Source organism: Falco punctatus (genome assembly GCF_963210335.1).
Source record: "Falco punctatus genome assembly, chromosome: 2".
Taxonomy (NCBI): domain Eukaryota; kingdom Metazoa; phylum Chordata; class Aves; order Falconiformes; family Falconidae; genus Falco; species Falco punctatus.
Genome location: NC_137581.1, coordinates 78,993,335 through 79,016,501, shown reverse-complemented (window position 1 = coordinate 79,016,501; position 23,167 = coordinate 78,993,335). Strand labels below are relative to the sequence as shown.

Genomic DNA, 23,167 nt, shown 5'->3' with positions numbered 1-23,167 from the left:
GGTATGCGCACACACTTGGAGCCTTAAATCCTCTCTTTTAATCTTTATCAGACACAACTCTTTCTGGGGAATGAAGGCACTTCGTACAAAGAGAAGGGTGACGTGACACAGAATACCTGTAAGCAGAAGCTGTCATGTGGTTTTGATCATTTTGCTGCTGTAAAAAAGCATCCTGACACTTCTTGTCTTTCAAGAAATAACCATAGTTGTGTCTCTCATTCTGTCTAGTTACTTGTTAACACTCACTTCTCCAGACCTTCGTGTTTTCCAGCTGCTGCAGATCGGGTAAGCTGTGGTGCCAGGTGGCCTTTCCATGTTCTGGGCTTTCCTGTGTGGAATGAAAGAATATATTGGGCTATAAATGGGAACACAACACAGTGCTATATGGGAGACTTTAGGGTGGCATTGTGGGTATGTTGGAGAAGATGTATTTCTTTACTGATTCTCAGAAAGTTACATAGCAGTGTCGCGACGGAGGGAAGACACAGTCACTCAATATGAGGGATCAGCAGACTTCGTTTATTGTACCTTACAGTCACCTTTTATGCCTTGTTATAATTAGCTCATACATATTACAAATGTGAAGCTCATTATTGGTTAGTTGCCTAAATACCAAGCCCGCCCCTAGTTTCTCTTCTGTAGTTATCTGTTCCCACCTGTAACATTCTTTTCCCACCGCAATCTTCCTGTTATTGTGTAACAAGAACAGCCAAGGATAGTGTATTTTTGCTTTACTTCAGATAAGCTGAGAGCGATGTGCATTTTTGTCCAGCCAGCTGGACTATGTCTATGTGACCCTTTTCAGCTAGCCAGTTATCCACATAGCAGAAGTAAACCATACTGTTGACATCGACTGTTTTTTTCCAATTTATTTTATTATCCAATAGTTTTGGAATCTTTAAGAAAACTAGCAGAAGTCAGTGGGTTCATTAGCAGAAATCAGTGGGTTCACCATTCCAATAAGCAGTTTTTCATAAACATGTCAGATGGTGACCAAACTGCATGCAATTGCGAATGCACCCAAGGAAACAAGAACACGCCTATGATAGAAACCACAGGCACCATCTGTCTTTAGAAGTGCAGTTTTCCTTCCCCTTTTTTCCCCTTCCCTTTCCACCCTTTCTACTCCCTCTTCAGATGACTTCCAGCTATCATACTGCCCTTGTATAAAGCTTCCTGGTTCCATCAACAGATTTCAGTACAACAACAACAAAACCTTATTTTTTTGCCCCTTATTACTGTTTATGTGAAGTTATTCAGCAACTGAAATGAAAATTCCACCATTCTCATACTGTAAATTCCCTTTTCCCTGATAGCAAAGTGAGCTGGAGGAGGCACAGACCACAGACAATATTGCTTAGAACATTAATAAACATTGCTTTATTCATTAAGCTGTCATTAGTGATAAAAACAAGCTGTTACTGTTAATAGCAAATAAGTATTCACACAGTACATTCACACTAACAGTTGTACAACCACTTACCCCACAGCTCCCAGTTGGAGCAGCAGCTTTGAGGCCATTTATTCAGAAGCAGAGGGTTGCACTGGTGTCCTGGTGGCTTCTAGGTAGTTTTTTTTTTTTTTTTTTTTTTTCCCAGAAAGTTGCTCAGAGGGACATTTCTTTCAACAGGGATATACGTAATCTTGTAGTCTTTGCATATAGTGGCTGCCACACTCTTGGATATGGTCTGACTTACACAACCCACTGTTTGATGCGCATGTGTGCAAGTGACTTGACCAAATGCAGCAAACTCTTGGTCCCGAATTTACCAGTTCTTGCAGGTTCAAGAAGACCGCTAGTCTCCAGGGCTTATCAGGTCTCAGGAAAACTTCACTCATTGCATTCTTAGCGTGTTTTCTTCTTTTTGATGTGGTGTTGTCTTGCAACTTCTTTTTCCATTCAAACTTATAGCACCCACTCACGTGGAAAGGGCCTTTATGACGCTGAAGCATTACATTGTAAAGTTTAATGCGTATTTTATTAACAGTAAGAAGCAATACATTAATGACATGGAGGTAAAAAGAAATAGTGGTAGTTATTGCATTCATCCATCATTTATGCAAACACTGTGCTGCAATAAAGAGCGTAAGCTGACAAAACATTTCTTCAACCTGTATCATGTCAGTTAAGTTTCTGCTGGTATAGCACTGCAAGAGCAGCCCCCTGACTGCTTTCTGTAAGGAACTGTAATTAGTTTTGCATGAAATGGTCAGATCAGATCGAACAGATTCTCCATTCTCTCAACCCTTTTCTCTTTCCTCAAAAGTAAGTCAAAATCAGTACCTTTTTAAAGGTCAAAATGTAAGAATTAATGTGAAAAGCCAGACATAAGCAATAACATCTGCCTTACCTTGATGCTACCCAAACATTGAAAGATTGACAAAATTGTGAGTAGAAAGAAAAATGCTGTATTCATCCTCTGTGAATTATGAAGTGAGGATTGGTTTCACATCTTTCCCACCTCAGGGAAAATGAATGGCTCCATTTCACATGTAAGGCTCCTTCCAATGTGAAACCACTTTTTCAAACATCTCTGTCTTAGTGGGACCTCCTCAGCAAGAAAACCAGGGAAACTAGGGTGGTGCTAGTGTTTAAAACTGTAAAGAGTGAGAGGAGACCGACAAGGTGACTTTCCATTGCAGAAACACTGCACAAGGTCAGAGAAAACTGGCTGCAGGATGTAATGACTCTCATCTAGACGGGTGAGGTAAGGGAGGAGCAGTCCTAGATGACACTACACTCCAATCCATCCTCAAGACTAATGTGGAAACTCAGGGTAGGAAAAGTATTGAGGTGTTTGTCTGGTTTGTCTTGGTATCTATGGTAAAGGGTGCTTTTGCTAGAAATCCCTGCAAAGCACATACACGATGTTCTTTTTCCGGGAAGGTCCTTGGAAGATAAATTTTGTGCCAGAGCATGCTTTGGACTATGGTATTAGGAAAAGTTATATTTGTTTCAATGCTGCTGGGGTGTGCACACATCTTTGTAGATGCCAGAAGATCTCCAAGGAGCTGCAGAGAAATACAGGCCGATCAGAGAACTGCAAGACTTCTGAGAGATTGTCTATGGCCATAAAGGGGATTTCTGCCCCATTTTTTCTTCCTGCCTATCAGACCAGTGATAAGACACATCTTCAGAAGACTCACTCCCAGGCTAGCAAGGAAAGACTTTCTTTTCCCAAAATTCAGTTTCAAAATGATTTCCCAGTACAATTTATTATAGTTAATCCAACTGTTAGCAGACCAACAGAAATGAAACAGTTTGCATAAAACCCTGGAACTAGACAAGCAAGTTTTTTGCTGTCCTCTTCCAGGACCTCATTTTCCAAGCCATCTGCATCACAGTTTAATGTGCTCTTATTTCCTGAGACCCACCTCTTTACAATTATTTACATTCTTCTCAAATGAACTCTACCATTGTGAATCTTGCAGAAGTCTTGTTCCCTTACAAGCAAGTCTTGTGTTTATTGACTTTCAGGTTGTGGAATTGACTGTGTTATTCTGCTAAACTGGTTCTCCCCTATTGTTTTTCTAATGAGTAAATTCCTTTGGCTTCACAAGATTAAAACATTTCCTGTCTTTTTCTGTCTTTTCAGTTTGAGACCTCTGCTCTTCACAGATCTTCCACAAGTCTCCCAGAGCTGTCTTCCACAAGAGAGATCTTGGTATGCTGTCACTGCTTCCCCAGCCAGCTCCTCATCAGTAGCTAAGACCAGTGTTGGTAGGCATGTGTGTTCTTTCATGTGTGCTGGGAGGCAGATTACTAGTTGCAAATGCTCTGGTGCTAGTCCCTCTTCATGAGACCAGTGACAGGAGCCTGTCCTAATCTGTTGTTCAGCCAGTTTCTCTTTCAAAAATCCTTCTTCCCTTAATGGACTCCCACTCCCTCCAAGTGTTAGCAAAACACAGAGCCACAAAGTCTCTGAAAATGTGACTTGCTTTGTCCAGAGAATAACCCCATTATACAATTTTAATTTTTACTTTTTCTTGGCCCTTAGAAGATGAAACTGAATTACAGAACAGTAGAAGCGTTGCTTGTAAGGGACCTCTGGAGATCACCTGGTCCAGTGTCCTGCCCCTACAGAGTGGAATGGTCCCCAGCACTGGGTCAGGGCAGCGCCCAGCCAAGTTCTGATGAAGAACCCACACCCTCTCCAGGTGACCTGTCCCAGCGTTGCACTATTCTCCTGGTGAGATTTTTGGCTGTGTCATCTTTGTCAAACTGCTTATCAAACTACCGCTAGATCATCCCTTCAAAAAAAGGGATTCAAAAAAATCCTTTCAAAAAATGATTTCCCCTTCAACAGTTTAAGCAAGCTTAGCTCCTTCAGCTGCTATAGGCCCTAGGCCACCCTTTTGTTCCCCACTGGGACCTCTATTGTTTCTCAACATCCTTTTTGAACTGGGGTGCCCAAAACTCAACTCAATAATTCAGCTGTAGTCTGACCACAGCTGAACAGGAGATTCGTAACTTCCTTTGATCCATCCACCATGCTCCTCCATGCAGCCATGCACATGGTTTGTTTTATTTGGGGTGAGATCACACTGGCATCTAATACTCAGCCTGGTGTCCACCATCACACATAATTTTCAGCTGCTGCTGAACCAGTTGCTTCTCAGCAGGTGCTTGTAGAAGAATGAAGCTTGGTTAATTAGCATTGATAAAATACAGCTGTGGGTTGGCTGATGTAGATAAGGTGCAGGTATGGTGGGTTCTGTTAAGAGGTTGGGCAGCCACTGAAGAGAGAGCAGCCAAGAAAGAGAGAGAGGAGGAAGAAGCAGAGAGAGAGGGAGAACATGCCTGGGATGAGAAGAGCCTAGGAGAAGGCAGCAGAGGGACTGGCACAAAGAGTATGCTGGTATGAGATGATAAAAGACCTTATTGCAGCTTGATAGTTTGGAGAGTGCAGCGACAGGTACTGATGCACAGGGTTATTCCATTCCTAGCTGCAGGGCTCTGTGCTTCATTTTGTTGAACCCCACAAAGTTTCTGTCCACCATGACTTCAAGTTTCTTCAGGCTCCTTTCATTCCCCCCTCCCCCCAGCCACAGAGCCCTGCTATGAAAGGGTTTGGCATGGAAGGGGAAGAGGGAGTGTTCCACATCTGCAGGACTTCCCTTAGAAAACTGTGCTCCTTTGGACAAGACTGTTGAAGTATTTCTGTGACTGAAAGTTTGGCACTCTGTGCTTCTGTCTCCTCTGCTTTGGGGACCACAGGACTCCTGGGTGCCACGCTTAGGGATATGTTAGTCCTACACACTACATGCGGGCTGAGGGAGCAGATGGACTAACCAACTACATCCTCTGTCTGCATTGGCAGAGGTGTTAGTACTATCAATAGCTCCTGGGAAATTAAGCTGTTAGCGAGCAAAATGTGGCTTCTCCATTGTTCTGTGGGTAATACACTCTATTGATCAGATTTCTTCACTAAAGCATTGGTAAAATGTTTAATGACATGTCTAAGAGCGGAGTGCTTGGTGCCTGTAGTTCCCTCCTACATTGGACTGAAATGCCCTCTGCAGTCAGAAAACCTAAAGAGCTTTTGACGGCTGAACACAGTTTATAGCAGCTTTTTCAAAAATTTTTGGGGTATGTGTCTTTTTGTCATTCCGTGAAAAGATCACGAGCAGCTTTTTTAATGAAGCCTTTGTTTTGGATGCAGCATGTTGTATAATAAAGCTGAAAATAGTTGTGTTTTTTTTTTTTTTCTGGGTCAGCTGTCTGTCATTTCTGCTGGTTTCCATATTATTGCTGATTCCTGTGAGAAAACTGAAATTATAGAAAGCGAGCTATATGAATAAACAGATCAGTCACGTTGCTTTCATTAAAGATTTAAGGGGCTTACCTACAACAGGCTCTGTAACTTTTCCTGATATTGTACTCTGCACTTCCTGGCTCTTGGTCCCTCCTTTTCTTTCTTTAGCCAGTCTGGGTGAATGATCCCCTCTGATCCCTTGTCTTCCTCTACTACTGGAAATCTACTTTCTCACCCCTTCTCTAATCAAGGTGTCTCTCAAACACACTTACCTAAAAGCCTTCCACTCAGTTTAAAAATCTCAGTTTCTGTCCAAAACCCTTCCCTTCCTATCTTCAGCTCTTTCTTCACATCTTCATTTCCTGGTACACATTTCTCATGTAAGCAATCCATTCTTAGCTTTGTTGTTTTGTGGAGTGAAAGTCATATATGCCTACAAAAGCGTATTCTGAGGTACAAATCCTGCACAGTGGTCTCTATACAAAGACCTGTACAAAGCTTTTATGAAAAAAGCAGCACCAGAATACAGAAATGTGTTTTTTCCTATGGCTCAGCCTTCTGAGTCAATAGAAAAGAAAGAATAAATGCCAAAGATGATGAATATGAAGCTACAGTACTTAGGATTTTGTTAAAAATATAGCTGAGGGTACACCAAAATATGTGTTTCTCTCTTTTTATACAGGATTATTCTATATAGAGAACCTGAAATGCTGGGCAGCAATGTCATGGTTAAAGACAGAAAAAAAACCAGGTATTTTTTTAACAGCACCATTGCATGATCCATTTCTGATAATGTCAAGAGATCCAAGAGGGCTGCAAATCTAAGCAATGATGAACCGCCTGGCAAAACCCTGCTGGTGCCTATTCTAAAGTAGGAATAGACACAGGTGTCTTTGGGAAACATTACACTCACTGAGTGCCTTTCAAGCTGCTATACCTGCACTCTGGAAAACCACCCTCATGCCCCATTTGAGAAGTGTCCTCATGCTGCCATAGGAAGAAGCACAAGCTGATAAAGAAAGTCATAGGGGTCAGAGTCTGCTCTTTCACAGCTGCTCCTGCATCAGATCTTGATCCTATAATTTCTGTTTAGGAGTAACTGCTGGTGAAACCAAAGGATTTCTTCATCAGTAAGAGCTAAGTGATCTGGTCCACAATAAAACTGATTTGTCTAATTCAGGAGGTACGATGAAGACTAGTCTCATGGTTTAACCCCAGCTGGCAACTAAGTACCATGCAGCTGCTCACTCGCTCCCTGCCCTCCACATCCAGTTGGATTGGGAGAATGAGAAAAAAAAGGTAAAACACGTGGGTTGAGACAAGAACAGTTTAATAACTGAAATAAAGTAAAATATCATAATAATACTAATAATAGTAGTAGTAATGAAAAGGGCGATAACAAAAAGAGAGAAATAAACCCCAAGAAAAACAAGTGATGCACAGTGCAATTGCTCACCACCTGCTGACTGATACCCAGCCAGTCCCCCAGCAGCGATCAGCCCCTCCTGGCCAACTCCTCCCACTTTATATACTGAGCATGATGAATATCCCTTTGGCTAGTTCGGGTCAGCTGTCCCGGTTCTGCTGCCTCCCGGCTTCTTGTGCACCTCCTCACTGGCAGAGCATGGGACACCGAACAGTCCCAGGCTTAAGGTAAGCACTACTGAGCAACAACTAAACCATCGGTGTGTTATCAACGTTATTGTCATAATAAATCCAAAGCACAGCACTGGACCAGCTACCAGGAAGAAAATTAACTCTATCCCAGCTGAAACCAGGACAACTATGTAGATAACATATTAGAGAAACTTAGGCCCAGCATGATTTCCTAAAATCTTAGTTCTAGGGTAATAAAGGTTGTAAAAGTGAAGGTGAAGGTAACTGTGAAGGTTTCTTAAGTGAAACTTAGAACACTGTCTGTATGACTGATTTTATAGGACGTGTATACCTAATATATAAAATGGCACGTTTTGTTCCAGCTGTGATTTGGAAGTGTAACACCACACTCAGTTTGCTGCCTCTCATTAGGGCTCTCATTCTCTTGCATCTGCCTTTGGCTTTTTCAATAGATTGTCTAGACAGAAATTTCAATCAGACCAATCTGAAAGTGCTTAAAAAAAGATTAATGGAGTCATTTAATTGTGTCTAAGAAGATGACTGCAAATTTCAAAATACTTCTGCTATTTAGATGCAGGTATCAACAGTTTTCCTGAGATTGCCACTAAGTATCATAGAGAAACTGGTGCATTAATCCTTCTTACAGTCAGTGGGTCTTGAGGATAGTGGTGTTTGTGAAATAATGTTCAATTAGCATCATGAATGCATTTTTATGATAGTGAAGATGACAGTGAAGATGATGTCTTTGCTTTATTGTCACACCATCTGTATTCTGCTCTTCTAAGTCAGTAGTACATGAAATCCTTAAAAATCCAAAGGAATGGGGATTTTGCCTTTTCTTCATATGGGAACAAGTTATTTCTAATTAACTCTTGATTATATCTGTGTTGCTTCTTAATTTTTGACATAGTTCGTATCTTGTTTTGAAATACTTTTGTTTTCAATACTTAACGCTTTCTATTCCTTTCAAGTTTAAGCATATTTAACTGGATGCAGTCATTCAATAATATAATCACTACAGTTAATTGAAATGGCTGGTATTTTCAGTTTTACTGTGAAATACAAAAGTTTGAAGTAATAAAAATAGCAGAACATTTTCCATTTTTAGTGAACATTTTTGTCTCTTACCCAGTCCCTCTGGGAGATAGTTTTGAATTCCTTACAATTTTGTTTGGGGGGAAAAAACCAAAGCAACTTAGGCTGTAGATATTACTTTAAGTGACAGCAGTTTCTGTCTTTCTAGCAACCCTCCTATTTGCAATTCAGTGATGGTACGGTTCATCAGTTTTCAGTTTTTGCACAGTAGACTGCAAAACAGCCACTCTGTGTATTGAGCACTGAAAATTCATGCTGGTAATTGTTTTTATAGAGAACTTCATTTTGAGATGCTGTGCCTACCTACCAGAAATTTCTAGTTCCCCTAATAGTTCACAATTCCACTATTTTCCTATTACGTATCCAGTGGCTATGGATTCCATTTACTGTTTTCTGTAAACACAAAAGACTCCATCATCCTCTTTCCTGTTCATGCATCTCAGGCTTTGTTTTTGTTCTTTTCTTAACTTTCTCAGGAGATGCTGCAAGGATCTTAATGTTCTTATTAATACCCTTATAATTTTAAAAAATAATTTCCATTTACTAAGTGAAAAGATTTTAAAGCATTTACCTGAATATATACTAACAGCATCAAATGTATTCCAGAGGGATATAGGAATTCAGCAAATTGGGAAGCAAACAATAAATCCAATTCTTATAACCTTTATCCTGCCTTATCAATTACAGCTATGTTTTCTTTTTTTAAGAGGATAATATATATGACTGTGTACATGCGCACACACACACACACATAAAACCCCATAGAATTATAGAGTAGTTTGGGTTGGAAGGAACCTTTAAAGTTCATCTAGTCCAACCCCCCTGCAATTAGCAGGGACATCTTCAGCTAGATCAGGTTGCTCAGAGCCCTGTGCAACCCGGCCTTGAATGTTTCCAGGGATGGGGCATCTACCACCTCTCTGGGCAACCTGTTCCAATGTTTCATCACTCATCGTAAAAAATTTCTTCCTTACGTCTAGTCTAAATCTACTCTCTTTTATTTTAGAACCAGCTGTTTAAAAATGGCAGGCAGGAGCGGTGAAAGGAGGAAAATAATTTAACCTCAGTTCTATTAATTCAGAAACAGACCTAAATGTTAATCAGTGACAGGAACAAAGTCAGGGTCAAAGGCAGCGGCCACCATATGTGTCTGAGATAGGGCTCCATCACCATTTGCCACCTGTGCTTGTTTCTAAGTTCTTACACCAGAATTATTACAGAAGATAACAGCTTTACATAAGCAGGGGTTCAGAGATAATATTATTCCTAAAATCAAAGCTGTTGTTTCTGTATCTTCCCATGACTGGGCAGAAGCCAGAGCAAAAGGTGGGTCTAGGTGCTAACTAATTAGCAAAGTAGGTGGTTTCTGGGAGAAATGAGTGCCTTGGCCCTACTGTTCAGTCCTCCCAGTCGCTTCATCATGCCAATGTTGACAGCATGGAAGAGAAGAAGGAAGGCATTGTCCCCTGCTACCTCTGCCTAGTGTCCACTGCTAGGACCAGCCAGTGAAGATGACCCTGTGTCTGTACCGCTCTCCTCCCTGTTCTTTGTCACCTTTCTCCCAGGCTCAGCCATGGCAGGGAGGTGGCAGTGCAAGGTTGCTGGGCACCTCAAGGCTGAAGTGCTTCTGAGGTGCTTGTAGAGAGGGAGAAGAATTTAGTGAGAGATGGAAGATAGAAAATGATAGGCACAACCCCTGGAAACCTCGATAGCTCCCCCTCAACACCTCCCTTTCACCTTGCTTCTCCCCTATCACCCAAATTCCCTCCTTTCCTTTGACCTCTCCACTGCATTGGATCTTTCTCTGCAGCCATTACAACAACAGAGTCATGTCAACATGAGTGGAATGAGCAAAATCAGTTGGTTTGTTCCATGCTCTCATGATGGCAGTTATTGATGTTGCATACATTACTGAGAAGACTTGAATTTGGTCTGGCAAGGTTACATGGTCTCTTTTAATGTCACCTGGATGAAAGACTGAAGGAGCCACTTTGAATAAGCCTTGTTGATACCTTATTTTACCCAGTTCACCTATCCTTATTTTAAGCCAATTTTAGTCACATTGGTCAGTACACTACAGTACAATTTTTATAGAATATACAGATTTTTTTGTTGCAAATGTCTACCAGCACTTATTACTGTACCAAAATTCCCATGTTATCTCATTGTTGTAACTTCAACCTTGGTACTAATCAAATATAGTCCTAGTAAGCATCTCACACATTCAAATGGAAGAAACATCTCCAATCTTTATGTTCTTTCTGAAGAAACAAGCACATGTCTAAGGCCTCAATTTCCTCTCTTGCTTATCTGCAAAATTAAAACAACAGAACCAATCAAACTGTCTGCTACATTTTGTAGTATTATTTTTCCATTTCTCAATCTTCCCTTCACTTGTATTTACCTTTAAATTAAAGAGGTACACTGAACAAAGTAGTTCAAAGCTAACTCAAATATTGGAAGCCTGCTGTGTCTGTTCTTTTCCTCAAATTACAGATAAAGTAGCTTTCTCAATAGCTCTACTCACTGCAAAAATTGAAATCAGATATCCCTACAGTGTGTTTCACTTGATAATGAGCATATCCCATCTGAAGGACAATGCATGTCCACATTCACAGTTTATTTGGCTTTATACTATTTTTTTTCTTATGCCAGGAATAATGTAGATAAAATGTGAGTATAACCAGTTTAAAAGCCTTTGTGTTTCAAGAACGTGTCCGAGAAGACAGGGTATAATTGTGCAATATGGACCAGATTCTGTTGCTCAGTAAGATGGCTGCTTCTTTCAAGGGTAGAAAACAGGGTCCTGAGGGCACAAAAGAGCCTGAATGGTCCTGACTGGCCTCATCCGGGACCCCCACCCCATGTTCATGGGCATGGCAATCAAAATTCAGCCCTACAGTGAGGGGATGTAAAAACTTTGCACAATAAGGAGGAAAAATCTTGTTATTTGCAGTTAATGCCGTAGGCTAATTTTATAACCATCATGAGTTATTGAAGTAGTGCAAACTGCTCTAGTTAGAATATTACCTGCTATTATTACTGTAGCACCTGGAGGTTTGAATCAGTACCCTCCTGGGGTACTGCTCACTATGTAACATGCAGTAGGAGACTAGCTTTGACTCTGAGACTTTATATGCTAAGTAATGAAAGGCCGAGGAAAGGGAAAATCATCACCTCTGCAGGGAAAGAGCACAAGATATACAAGGTCAAACTGATGCCCATCAGAATTATACAGATTGACCTGATCCAGCATTGGCGTGAGGAAGCAGATGAGATGAACTTTTTGTTCCCTTTTCAGCCTTCTTTATAATAGCAGTTTTGGGGGGTTTTTTTGGGTTTTTTTTTTTTGTTTAGATTGTGTTTGGTGGGTATTTTGTTTGATTTGTTTTTTTGTTTGTTTTGGGTTTCTTGTTATTTCTTAAGGTTCACGTCTCTAGTTCTCTAGATCAGGGAGCTGGTTGGAATGTGGAAATGGAGAGATGAGAGAAAATGGGAGAGAGTGGGGTATGGTAAAGTCCTTCCTCAATCCTGGGTGGCCGTACAGCTGGAGAACTTAACTGCTACTGGGAGCACAGGAGTGATTTTATGTCCACAAGCTTAAGGAGAACCATTGAGTGAACACAGAAGATTTGTTGCATTCGTTCTATTTTTGTTCCTACTCTAAGCAGATTTGGGTTAAGACAGTGTTTGTTCCTGATCTGGCAGAAAACCTAGGCTGACCCTGTCAGCTTTTTCACCACCATGGTAAGCCTTGTCTGTGACATAGTGTATCAAAATTGAAATGGCAGTAACCTGTGTCACTTTTTGAGGTTTGAGGCATTTGCTTTCTCTACAGGTTTTTGGTTGCAAAGTTGGGTTTAACAATACTCTGCATTGATTCTCCTGGCAGACACATTATACAGAAAAAATAGGTTACTCGAATCCTTTTACTCTTAAAAACCTCCCACAAAATTCTCACTGGTGTACACACAAATATCTCAGAGTGGTGCACACCTACTACATTTTAAGAAGTTTCGCTCACCCATCACTCAAATCGTCAAACATTAAACCAGCCTAAGCTTTCTCCTAAAACTTCACTGAGTTTCCACTGAAGAGCTTCCATTGCTTTGGATCCCTTCCCTGCAGTGCTTGGGAACATCCCTCCATCACAAGGTTGTTGTGAATTTAAAGTGTTTCTGTGGCACATGAAAAGCATTCTTCTGTTGCATGGAGAGCAGGAGAAAAAGTAATTTAGAGAGCTGGTGCTGATGCCTTCTCAATGCCCTCAAAAAGGGCACTTTTTGCAGAAGGAAAATAAATACAATTAGCTCACTTTGTAACATATGCCTGAAGACAAAGCTCTGTTTCTCACCTCAGCGTGGTAAGTCAGGCTGAGCCCTCAGCCAACAGAGAGGTTGTGGGCAGAGCCCCAGGCTGGCCTTCCTGAGCCCTGTCACAGTCAAGCTGATCCTACCGGGACTCTGCAACGCAGACCCGACTAATGCCTGCCTGGCTGTATGTCCGCCTGCTGCCCCATCACTGCTCTTGTCACTGAAGATGGCCTTGGAAAGTGTGCCGGCTAATGGAGGAAAGAGCATTTGGTAGGTGTTGCAGAGGAGCTGCCTTAGCTGCCACCTGGGATGGAGCTGCCTGGGGCAAGGTGCAATTCTCTGCTGCCATCGGTCCTGCATCCACTCCTGCTCCATGGAGTGAAAAGGGAGGAGTATGTGGGGCCATAGCCAGGAGCTGATGGTTCAGAATCACCCCAGCTGCCTGCCATTATTCACCAGGGCTTTGATGGTTGTCTTCAGTAACCTGTCTCCTACTCTTAGCTCTCTCCTGACCCCACAACCCGTTCACTGCTCAGTCTGTGGCCCTCAGGCTTTTTGTCTTTTTTTAGGAGTCCTTTGTTTTCTAATGAGAAGAGAAAGCTCTGTTGGCTTGGTGGATTCACAGCTTGAGTTGCTGCCATCACGATGGCCTGTGCTTTCCACGAGCACTAAATTAATTTCCAAAAGAGCCAACAAATCTTATGAGAAAAGCCAATCTTTTCTTAAGTGTGCCAATATATAGAGATGGTTATTTTATATGTGGGATCTCTCTGTATGGAAAGTATACACAACGTTATAACTCATCAACTTTAAGAGGTGCCCAAGAATGCTGAAAATAGGATCATAAATTTGTAGGAGGTAAAACATTTTCATAGAAAAAGAAAATTCCAACAAAATAAGCAAGGTCTGGAGTGTTCTGGCATCTGTTAGAAAAAGATATTAAAAAACCCAATCCTGTCTTTTATTTTATGACTGTGTATAAGAAAGCTGAAAAATTCCCAATTTCCAGTAAAAGATAAAAGATTAAAAATATACTTCTCCTCATTTCATAGAAAACTGCTCTGTTAAATCTAAAATTTAAATCATAGTGTTTGATTATCAGTGCTCACCAAGAGGATTACAGAACAGTCATTAAATCTTATTACAAGGCGAAGTGCAGAAAGTAATTGCACATATTTGTAAGTAGCTTAGAATTGATTAAAAATGCATAAAGAAAAACTGCAAATTTTTCTGCAGGCTCAAGGCTGCTAACCCCTCTGGGTAAACACATATCAGCTTGTCCCTCCAGTAACCTCCTCTGTTCCTCCTGGTGTGGCAAGAGGAGGATTTCTCCCTGTTCTAAGGACGCCGCCGCTGTATGTGTGATCATTTGAATTGCTGTGAGCTGTAGGAGATAGCGAAGGCCTGTATTCGTGTTAAAGTTAGGAAGCTTTAAAAGAAGTTTAATTCAAGCTGTTCCTCAGGCTAAGCCTTTCCTTCCCCACCCCCATCCTCCACTGAAGGCTGCTTTAAGGTTGCATTTTCAAAGCAATGTATGGGGAATTAAGTGCTCCGGTTCCATGGATGTTAATGTGATTTTGTGAGCAAATATCCGCTACTCCAGCACCATGCTGAAGCTGTGCTCCACTGTGAGGTTTTATATATTCCTTTCATGCAAAGGAGCTGTGCCAAAGCAAAGTAACTTTAGAAGTGTATTAACTCTGGGTAAGTTTCAGGCACATGGGGCTTTTTGCTGTTTGTTTGGGCTGGTGAGCGAGGCAGACTTTCCCTGCAGATGCTGAGCAGGAGGTAGGGCTGGGTGAGGTGAATGTGCTTGCCTTTTGGATGGCACATGATGAACAAGATTAAACAACTTTCTGCACTCCCTTTTACTCGGCTATGTAACGATGTGCCCCCAACCAGTCAGCCTTTGCCCAAGCCGTGACAAATTCAGCACATAATGCAAGAGGCAGTCTGATCCTATGCAGTCTGGGTCTCAGCATGCAACTTGTTATTTTTAACTTTGCATTTAAGATACTCACACATCTCTTCTGCTAGTGTTCAGCATATTCCTGAGATATTGTGTCATGGTTTCTCTTTGCTCTTGGATTCACTTTTTTCTCTCCACAAGAGTGGTAGATGGTGTTTAGGAGGAGATGAAGGTTTTCCTTACTTTCTGCTTTTTTCTTTTTAGAAGCAGTGCTTTCTCTAACATAAATCACACAAAGCCCTAATTTTTTACTTTAAGCCCAAACTCTTCAGAAAAAGAGCAGAACCAGTGCACAGGAAGAGAAGGGATCTACCTTTTCCATCATCACTCTCTTACTACCCAGTGGCTGGGCACAGACGGAGCTGAGGCTGGTGTCTGTAACTTCTGGGAAGGAGACAGAGAGAGGCATGGCCTTGAACCTGGTGTGCAACCACAAGGCAACCTGCAGTGCAGTTTCTTTGGGGTCACCTTTTTGATCACAATTCCCAAAGCCAAGGCAGTTTGATTGTGCACTGCTGTGCCCATTCCTGGGGGGTGGTAAGAGAAGCATGCAAGGTTTCTCATTACCAGTCCCATATTGACAAATTTACAAAGTTTTATCTTATTTTCCTGTCTCAACTCTGACAATCCCGTGAGAACAGAACTGGAGAGATTACAGAAACTTTTGCTGTTCTGTGTTCATTTAGAACATCCGTAAGGGCTTTGAATAATCTTTATTTGTAACTAGGAGAAAAACGCACATTTTTTCAACTTATCTTCAACTCACTGTATGGGACTAGACCTGGGTAGCTGTCCTTCAAATTAATATAAATTTAAGAACTAAAGCACTACATAATAAGCTGAGAATATCTTTCAGAGTTTACTATTGATTTACTGTCCTAACATTTCTGAGAATTACCCACTGCATAATCTATAGAACCAAATGATTTCATTGTGAGGTTGCTGCTATCTCTTAAGGTTTTATCTAAAGCCTTGAGAACTGGTATTTTTTCTCAGTGTCACATAAAATTCTTAGTTTTCTTTCTGTGGCAGGATAGTTTCTTGCTAAAAGGAGTGTGGCGAAAATCTCATAGATGTGCATGTCAAGGAGCAGGAGCAGCAAGGGTGTAAGGACCAGGGGGCTGGGCATGGAGGTGACCCTGGCACTGGTTGTGCCCTCACCAGCAGGCACTGGCCTGCAGGATCTGAGCATAGTGGGCAGACTCAAGGCGGGATGGGGTCCAGCAGCAGCCCCTGACAGGGCAAGAGGCCAAACTAGGGCCAGGAACCATCCAGGCAGTCCAGAAGCTAAAGGACTGGAAACAAGTCCATGACATGGAACCAAAGGGTGCACTAGGGGACAGGGCCAAAAGCAGGTACAAGGGACAGGCTACAGTCTGAATCTGAGGGGTCTATCCAGAAGATGAGCTATCACAGTGTAGGGCTGAGGTGCATCCAGGAGGCAGGGCCAGAGGCAGGGCTGGGAACCTGCTGTGGTGTAGTGGGGCACTCAGGGCCTCAGGCTGGGCTGAAGCTGGGCCCATGGGTGGTGGTGGGGGTCCTAAGTGAAGCTGATCAGAGACATGAAGGACTATTGGTACATTTATGTCTCTGACACTGAACTCACCAAAGGCAACAATAATCTGAATATAAACTGAATACAAAGGTGATTTTTTGAACTCCTGATTTTTAAGCGAGTTTTCTTGACAGGGAAAAGACAAGGTTACTTCATGAACCACAGTGTGCTGAAGAACAGAGGCTGCACCAGAAAAGGCTTGCTGTATGCTTTCCGTGCATATGCTTTGGGGGTCTAGTATACTGTAGGCTTCAGTAGTGGTGACTACTGAAACCAGGTTACTGCACTAGACAAGCCTTTGGTCTGACCCGGTGTGTCCCTTTGTATATTTTTATGTCCCTCTGGGGGAATATTTACAAGTGACCTGAAAACAATAAATGCATTAAAATCAAGGAAAATATCATCCAGTGAATTTCCTTTGGAGCCTGTTTACACCAAGCAGTGGCAGGATCAATGATTTTCTGCTCAGCTTTCACCACCATGGTCTGTGAGAGACGCTCCAAATCCCCTCTGAAGAACAGGAAGTGGAGTTCAGCCCACAGAACTCCTGGCAAGACATCCACATCATCCCAGTCTTTCTGTTTCCCATGCTCATGTAGCTGTAGTGGTAGCTGGACGCTACAGGAAGTTACGGTTCTTTGGGGAGATTACACCAGTGGAAACAAACCTAGTAATGTAGGCAGAACTGTGGACTCTGATCTTACTCATCTGGCTTATTGTTTGCTATTGATCACACATGTCTATGTACACACACATGCATGCACTCCGGTCTCCCGGTTGCAGGCACCCTAGACACACAAGCCCCTGTGACCGTGCCCTGATTCCACTTGCTGACACTTAGACCTCCATGCACACACAAACATACAGTAGAGAACCCTTCACCCAGGAAAATAGACAGAAAATGATTTTAATAAGAAGACAGAACTGATTGCACTTCTCAGGTGCAGGGCATGGCCAGGCAAACATACTGATGAGCAACCAGTTTACATATGGTTGACTATTTCATCACCTCATCCCTCTACTTTCCCATTATTGTTACACCCCAAGCTTCACTGATCCTTCCCTTTCCCCTCCTTTGGTTTCTCCCCTAAACTCCCCATAATAAGTCTTTGGTAACAACAAGATGTTCTTCCCATGTATCACATAATAGGTCCCATACTCTTCCATAAGGTAGACTCATCTTCAGGGGTGTCACCCCTGAGACCACATGGCTGATGGCTCTCCTGAGATAGCTCAGGCCAGGTCAGGTCAGGGAACTCTGTTGGCTCTGGCAAGGTTATTTGGTTTCATACAGCTCCCCTTCTTCCTTGGTATTCCTTTTGGTTTATAGAGAGGAACCTTTAATCACATAACCTAATACAACAGAGGAGAGACTCTTCTATATCCCCCTTCTCCCCTTTAAAAGGTTTGAAATAATTATTCTTGTCCTGAAAAGAAAAAAAATTGCCTCTCTGTTTTTCTAGCTCATCAGTGTTTCAAATGATGTGGTATTTGTAAGTCAGAAGCAGACCACGGAGTCATTGGAATGAGCAGGTAATTTCAGTTACATTCAAGATTAATATATTACCCTTTACTGGAAAACAACAAAAAAAATTGTGTAGTTCATTCTGTCATTGAGGGGATTGTATCCTGCGGTGATGCCATTAGATACATTGGTATTACACAAGGGATAGACTGGATCTCTTTTCCTCGCTTATTTTCCAGTTGAAAGCCTGTTGAGTCTCAGCAGCTTGTTGATCCAGGTTAAGAAGAGGTTCTTGTTGACCTTAATTGTGGAATAATGACCCTATTCTTGGGTTTGAGCACAAGGTCAAGATATCAATAAACCTTTTGTGGGCCAGGAACTGTAACTTAGTACTGGCCAATGTGAGTATAACTGCACAAATAATGGTACAAGAGAAAGGTGAAGTTTTCTCTAGGAACTCTAAGTGAATAAAATAGCATTCATCTCAAATATGTATCATGCACAGGATGCAGGAAGGTTTTGTGGGTTTTTCACTGATGCTACACCTAGAACACATCGCTTCCAAGCCTAGGACATACTCAGGTCAGTGACCAGAAGCCTCACAGAAAGCTCAGCCTCTTTTTTCCCCAGGTCTGGCAGCTTCTGGGCCAGCCTGTGCCATCCCACCACTAACCCTACCCTTCTGCAAGGGTGTTGATCCTCCTATTGGTTCCATCTTTAGAACAGGACATCCTGTTTCTAAAATTGAAAGTCTTGTCTTCCAGAAGTGGGGGAGTTGCACCTGCCTGAGTAAGATTCTAGGTAATGACTTGCAGGTGTCACCCTGGCTCTGAGATGTTCTGTCAAGGCCAGGTAGCAAAAGGACTCCTGATATAATGACAGAGAAAACAGCAAAACAAATCTCTGAATTGCCTGACACCTGAAAAAGTCCAAAGCCCGTGCTCACAGTACTGTAAAAACATCCCCAATGGGATCACTACCTACCCTATTAAAAAAAATAATAAATTATCTTTATAGTATTTACTGACCTGCCAGATATACCAGGACCTTGAGGGAAACCAGTTCCAACCAGTTCCAACAGACACAACATTTTGCTACTCACACAAAAGGGTTGTCTAGGAGAAAGGAAAACCAGGAAGGGCTGCCAATTAACAGGTTGGTTTCTATGATTACAACATGGTAAATTCCTGAGATAGTTCCCAAGGGTAGCCTGTAGGCCCTTCTCAGACCTAGTACCCTGTGGGTTTCTTCCAGTCCAGTCTATAATTTCAGCAATTGGAGATCATCCTACATCTTCTTGCTCATGTGATGTGACCATGTTACAGGTTCCCTTAGTCTTGAAATGCACCTGGGAAAACCAGACTTTTCCTTGGAGTTCCTGCAAGTTCTTGCCATACTCCCTTTTATGACTCAGGAATAGGAACTTCTGTAACAGGACAGTGTGTTTCTAAGCATATTACTTAGAAAACACGTGGCTATTGTATTTAAAACTCTCAAACCATTTGTCCCTATTCACATAGCTCCAGCTTGATTTTTAACTTCATATTTTGTAGAAGATCAGATTTCAGTGGTCCTTTAGCACTTTCAGATTGTCACTCAGCAACATTTCGGATGTACTTGCCTTCCTTTCCAGTCATATCTCAAAGCAATGAAAGAACTTCCAAGAAACCCCAAAGCTGAGTTTGCTTTGACAAGCTGTAACAAGCCTGAAGCCAGTTGTTACTATTGAAAGGGGTATTTTCAAAATGCTTTTGATCCTGATTTAGGAAACATTTTCTACCCAAGAATCTCACTTCAGCATCTGTTCTAAGCACGTGGTGACAGGCCATGGAAGTCAAAATGTTTCTATGCATATGCTTCAGTGTGATCCCGAATCTAGTCCTTTGCCAGTAAGAGGCATTCCTTGCTATTGTTTTCACTGCTCTGCATTTTTCTACACTCACTTATACTATCATTTGTTTATCAACAGCCAAGGAGAATGGAGGAAAACTGCAGTTTGTTTAATCACTGCCTGGAGAAAACTGTAAGCTGATCCTTGTGTAGATGAGCAGGCATGAGAATTTGCTTTAATAGTTTTCAGTCCCTTTGGTAATGCAGAAATTTTGTTTGATTTTTGCCAAGTGTTTTTTTACTTAGTGTTTTTAGGTAATCGCTATTTAGATGGCTTATGTTCTTGGATTTTCCGTTTTTCTCCTTCCCAGGAGATAAAACCAGTAAAATCCTCCCCTATTGAAGTCAGTGGCAAAACTCCCACTGAATTCAGGAGTTTACTCAGCCGAAGAGTTTCTTGCAAATAAGGTACTTAGATACTGCACTCTGGGGTGATATTCATAAATTTAATGCTGTTTCCTCAAACTGAAAATTCTTATATATTAGTGAGCCTCTGTGTGGCTCTGACTGAAATGTTTCTCCTTGAAAACTGATTTGCTGTCCTGGAACTTAATACTTTTACCAAAACCCGTAAGACAGTAGTGAACGTAGCTGCCCCGACTGCTTTACACAGTGCCAATAACACCATTAGTGGCTTGAAAAGGAAAATGAACAAAAAAACTTACATGAGAGGGCTTGCCTTCCTGACTGGACAGATCAGATAGATTCAGCTACATCAGATTTGTATAAATCTCAGCCAGGCAGTGGTGCCAGATGTAGACTGTTGAATCTGTGGGAGCCTTTCAGGTCTCAGGTAGCCTTAACTGGGTACCAACCCTGCAGTCACGTCTGCATGGGCCACACTTTGCACTTGACTCAGAGACTTTTGCAATACTGGCCTTGCCATGCTTGCTCAGACCTTTCATCTTGCTTTCCAGCCCTAGGCTGAAGATCCCCCAGGTCACTTAAGGCCACTCCTGCACGAGGTCACCTGGCAGGACATGACTTTTCCCCTGGAAGTAGAAAGTTCAGGTGACAGGGTGCGGTGGGGACTATTCTTTCTGGCAAGGTTCCTTCTGGGGGCAAATGCTCATATATTGGCTCAGGGCCAGTTTACCTGGACTGGAATAAGTAACTTATTGGAGAAGGAAGTAGAGTTACTTTGTGCTTAAGAGAACCCCCAGGACCCCCCACTGCCATGGCGATTGTTATTTTCATGCTACCTGGGTGACATTATACAGCTACAACTGCATGGTTTGTGGTGATGCTGATTAAAAGGACCTTCTTTAAATTTGAAGATATTAGGCACGTTTCATCTTTGTATGTCTGTCTTCCATGCAGACTAATTACTGTACACAGGGAGGTGAACAGTGAGAGAGAAAGCAGGGAGAAAGATCTATGATATGACCTAACCTTTAAAAAATGACTACTGAGTTGGAGTATCTCTGCATGCCTCTATGGACAACACTCATGCATCCTGAAAATTATTGCTCCTTAAGGTGTCTCTGGGTAGACATCTAGAAGGAAAAGGCACACAAAGTCATAGGTCATATATATGAGATAAGTATCAGGAACTCTAATTACAGAGATGCGCATTTTCACATATGCCTACATACACATACATAGATCTGACAGCAGATCTAACTGTAAACAGGTAAATTCTAGCTATTGTTAAACTGTATGCCGAACCTACATAACATGTGCCTAATTATGCTACATGAGCTCTAAAAATAAAGTATTAAGGTAAAATAATACTGTACTCTTAATACAGGTACTTGAAATGGAATACATAATACAAAATATTGATTCAAGAGGGTTGCTGTATTGAAAATCAAATGAGTTTTTGCCATTGCTGAGAGCACACAAGCCCAGTGTAATCAGCCTGTTCAACTAATCATTACAGCAGTGCTGTTTGTGGCACTCCACTTAACAGTCTGTCAGCAATTCCATTAAAAAACTTATTTTTCAGGGATTTATATTTTGGCCATAAAAAGTTGCTCCGATGTGAAATTAGAAATACACATACAGATGTGAAGGAAGAGAACTCCCCCACCCCTCCACCCAAGTTGCTTTTGAAAGGTCTGGTCCTGGGTCACCCAAGACAGTAAGAATTTTGCCTTTTATGTCAGTAGGAATAGAATTGGGATGAAAGGGTCTTCTGGTGATTAATTGCAGTTAACAGGAGCTTTGCTTTTGACCTTCACTGAACTTAGGTTCACCGATATGTTTTAATCAACAATGTGTGAGGAACTCTGAGGTGCCTCTCAGATTTTTTTTTCCTCAAATCATAGTTTCCTCTCTGGTACAGCCCTTGGAAAAAGCTTTTCTGATGTGACACTTTAGTAAATGAAGGCCAATACTGCAGCCCAGATTTCAAGTCCAGTACAAGCTGTTTGCTTTGCAAAAATGGAGCTTTCCTGCTAAAATGCTTATGCTGAAACTGGCACCAGAGGCAGTAGACTTGAGGACAGTGGAGTAATAAATTTTTTTGAACACTCCTGACTACCTGCAGTGTAACATTTATAAGATTTGACACTCAGCTGGACCAGATCCTGAGCAACCTGATCTGACATTTTTTTGGATCTGCCTTGTGAGGGTAGAGGTTGGAGCAGGTACCTCATGAGGTCCCGTCCCACTTCCATTACTTTGTGTCTCTGGTGAGTTATGCGTGGCTCTGTAACGTCTGCTGACACAGAGAGCTGGTCAGATTCCAGTTCAGGGTCAGCTATAATTATAAAACTTTCTGTTGCTTTAGGACATTAGAGTCACAGTTTGCTTTGGTCCATGATAGATGTGGTCAAGCTTGCTGGAGAAACAGCTTGGATTGCTCTTCCATATCCAAAACGAGTGATCTATCTGACAAGCTGTGGATCCAAATTATTCATTTTTTCCCTCTTTGGGGACCACTTAAAGCTTTATTTACACAAAACTAACTTGAATTAAAATGTGGAAGTGCTTCTGAATTTCCTTTTCTTTCATTTTCTCAGTAACATCAAGCTGCTAAAGTTGCACTGGTGTAATTGAGGTTATTCAATACTATTTTAGATTACTTAGTGACTAATAAATAGTATGGTAGCTACAAGAAAATAATAAAAATTAAGGGACATGTGAACAAAGGACACCAAAATGTCATAAACCATGCTAGATCTTAATAAGATGCTAATTTACTATTTGCAGTCATGTAATATAAATCACACCAGTCTCTTTGTTCAAAAGAAAGTAAAACTATCAATGTGATGAAAGAAATATCAGTTGCCAACTGAAAGTAATGAGGTTTTTTTGGAAGTTGGCAAGCTCTCTGAGACAGAGAGGGGAGAATATGACCCTGAGGAAAATTTGAAGTATGATGACTTGGTGAGCACTACGACTTTACTTCCATTACTAAAATGGGACAGCAAGCTTGTATTCAAGTTGTGACAGATATCATGCATCATAGTGAGAAGACAAAAATGAACATAGATAAAGCTGTATCACTTTGCAATATGAAATATATTAATAAGTTTACCTATGGTGTAAAAATAAAATAAA

General features: G+C 41.6%; 1 protein-coding gene across 9 annotated transcripts in view; it reads right to left on the bottom strand.

The window, feature by feature from the left end:
- Window positions 1-8,097: 8,097 nt before the first annotated feature.
- The window catches only part of LOC308059393 (uncharacterized protein), a gene marked incomplete at its 5' end in the record, with an annotated part of 74,999 nt that continues 59,929 nt past the window's right edge, over window positions 8,098-23,167 (bottom strand). For all 9 annotated transcript variants that reach the window (XM_080376663.1, XM_080376666.1, XM_080376667.1 and 6 more), the window contains one exon: window positions 8,098-23,167. This exon is cut by the window's right edge.